Raw genomic sequence first — 3,359 nt, 5'->3', positions numbered from 1 at the left:
CAACTGATCTAAAACACAAACTAAGCAAACAAGCAGAACAGAAACAGAATCATAGACATGGAGATCATTTGGAGGGTTCCCTGTTGGCAGTAGGAAGGGGGAGAATTGAGGAAAAGGTGCAGGGATTAAGAAGTACAAATTGGTAGGTACAGAATGGGCAGGGGGATGTTAAGAACAGTATAGAAGATGGGGTAGCCAAAGAACTTACATGCATGACCCATAGACATGAACTAAGGTGGAGGGAGGATCGCCAGAGGGAATGAGGGATACTGGGTGGAAGGGGACAAAGAGGGATAAATTAGGACAACTGCAATAGCATAATCAAAAAAATATATCTTAAAAGATGAAAAAACCACACATCTAGAAATAATACAATTCTGTGATCCTGTGTTATCTACAAATAGCCCACAACTGAGAACACTATCTGTAATTTTCTATAATGTTACCTTTTATTTGAATAAAATTCACTTTCTCTTATTAATTTCATACTAAACCAAAGTAGGTTTCATTGTTTATTTTTTACAGATGAGGAAACTGAAGCACAGAGAGGTTAAGTGGCTTGGCTAACCTCACACAATAGGTAAGCTGCAGAGCCTGTACCAAAGCTGAGATTTTTCATTTCAAATCTTTGTATTGCCTATTATATCAACACTGTTTCTATTGTTCTACTGTTTTTCTGAAACAATACTTTTCAAGCGCTGGACACATAAAGATGACCTTCAGAATTATTTTTTCTTCCAATATTATCTTTGACTAATATGATAAAACATTTACAAAATCACTGCTTTTAAAATTTATTATACATCCTTATATTTTGTTGTTATTGCCTTTTTGTTTTCTACATTTGATAGGTTCAGTACTGTGCGTGCCTGAGGACTGGGCCTATTCTGCATCCTCAGCGAGGGGCCAGGCCCTGACACATGTTTGCATGACTGTTTCAAACAGTTATCCCCAAAGTTACACAACCTTAATGCTCAGGTGTGTGCTGAGTTCCAAAGTCACATCATCTTACTTTTTAAAAATAAAGATGACTGAGAAAATACATAACCAAATTTAAGTTGTATATAAGCTTTTTCATATATGACACCATAAATCGCACATGTTTTTAAAAATAGCTTTTTAAAGAACAGGTATCCTGAGTTTTAGCAAGGAAAATATAGTCGTTGTGGGATCACGATTTGTGTAAAATGCTTCATGACTCAGGCAACCTCTAGCTGATCTCAGAATGCAAACCTTAGCTGGTCTCATCCCTCCTGTGGTTTTTCCACATTGTTGGTAGCTTTCATTTAAAATAATATTACCTTGAGCCTCCAGTGAAACCAGGCCTTTGTTTTCCCCTGATTGTTCTTCTAGCAGAACTGACAATAGAAGCCTTTTCTCTGGCTCTGGTTAAGTACAAATCCATTATCAAGTGGATTCAAGGACCTACTGAGCTCAAGGCTTTTACCACCTACCCCAGTCACCTGCAAATATATGTCAGGGACAGCAGTGTATAAACCACCATCCTGGTATTATTGTTGTTGTAATATCTACCACTTACTGAGTCCTTACTATACAGCAGGTATTTTACCAAACCTTTTCCATGAATTAGCTATTCATGTAATTTTAACCTTCACAACAACTCTATGGAGCAGATTCTACAATTTTCTTTCTACAGAGAGTGAACTTGAAACTCAAGGAAGTTACGAAACTTTTCCAATGCCACAGAGCTACAAGAGGTAAAGACAGGATTCAAACCCAGGTCACTTCTGTTTTTGAATCTTCATGATACTCACCTTAAATATTAAGTATATATAATACACACGGAGAGAAATATAGAAGTTGGCCCTTTCTGTCTCTGCAGTCCCATGGTTCCTGTGAAAAAGCTTGTGGCAGAGAGGGGCAAAAGAAAGAAGCAGTTTTCGAAGTTCACCCTTGACTACACCCACCCTTTAAAAGGTGGAACTGTGGATGTTGCCAATTCTGAGCAGTTTCTTCAGGAGAGAATCAAAGTGAACAGAAAAGCTGGGAACCTTGGTTGGAGGGCCTGTAACCATTAAAATAAGCAAGAGTAAGGTCACTCTAACTTCTGAGGTGTCTTTTTCCAAAAGGTATTTGAAATATCTCACAAAAAATTTTGAAGAAGAATAACCTACATGACTGGTTGTGCATCAGCAAAGAGAGTTACAAATTGGGTTACTTCCAGATAAACCAGGATGAAGAAGAAGAGGAGGAGGAGGATTAAAACTCATTTATCTGACACATACAAGCTCTTAAATAAAACCTAAGAACCAAAAGGAAGGAGGAGGAAGTTGACTATTTGATATAAGATCATATTTTGCATATTTATTTAAACATAGGTTATGAATTTATGGTTTTCTTTTTTAAATATTTTATTTATTTTTAGAGAGAGAGGGACAGAAACATCAATGTGTGGTTGCCTCTCACGCACCCCACACTGGGGACCCAGCCTGCCACCCAGGCATGTGTCCTGACTGGCAATGGAACCAGTGACCCATTGGTTCACAGGCTGGCACTCAATCCACTGAGCCACACCAGCCAGGGCAATTTTATGGTTTTCTTTTCACATTTTGGAGTCAATAAATATTTCTGGTGTGTCCAACACTTCAGTCAACTCTGGAAAGATTCATTGGATCTATGAGCTAGACCTGTGGTTTCTAAAAGGTGAAAGATGCCATCAAACAACTACAGCATTCAAAGAACATGTTGCTCTGGGAAATTCTTATTTCAGGGGGCAAGAAATAGGAAAGAAACAGAGTATGTTTTTAAATTTTTAGATCATTGTAGATATACATGCAGTTGTAATAAATAATAGAGAGACATCTCATGTACCTTTTACCCAGTCTCTCCCAAGGGTAACATCCTATAAAACTATAGTACAATTTCTCAATTAGGATACTGACCTGATAGAATTCACAGATTTTAGTTTTCATTCAATGTGGCATACTTTCTTTTAAAACACTTAAAATCCACATACCATAAAATTAACTCATTTAAAGTATACAGTTCAATGATTTTAGCATATTCAGCATTGTACAACCATTGTCACTACCTAATTCCAGAACAGTTTCATCACTCCCCAAAATAAACTACCTATCCATTAGCAGTCACTCCTCATTTCTTTCCCCACCCCAGCCCTACTGAAAACAGACCACCACTATTCTGCTTTCTGTCTCTATGATTGGCCTATTCTGGGCATTTCATATAAATGTAATCATATGTATGTTGCCTCTTGTGCTTGGCTTCTTTCACTGAGCATATTTTAAAAGTTCATCCATCTTACAGCATGAATCAGAATTGCATTACTTTCTCAGGCTGAAAAATATTTCATTGTGTGGAATATACCACATTTTATTTAT

General features: G+C 37.2%; 1 pseudogene; it reads left to right on the top strand.

Annotated features, from left to right (window-relative positions):
* The first annotated feature begins 1,480 nt into the window (after window positions 1-1,480).
* LOC114502106 lies at window positions 1,481-2,274 on the top strand (annotated as a pseudogene).
* Window positions 2,275-3,359: the final 1,085 nt, after the last annotated feature.

This window comes from Phyllostomus discolor, chromosome 7, assembly GCF_004126475.2.
Source record: "Phyllostomus discolor isolate MPI-MPIP mPhyDis1 chromosome 7, mPhyDis1.pri.v3, whole genome shotgun sequence".
Classification (NCBI taxonomy): domain Eukaryota; kingdom Metazoa; phylum Chordata; class Mammalia; order Chiroptera; family Phyllostomidae; genus Phyllostomus; species Phyllostomus discolor.
The sequence above is the reverse complement of the archived record's forward strand: the minus strand, read 5'-3'. Positions and strand labels throughout refer to the sequence as shown.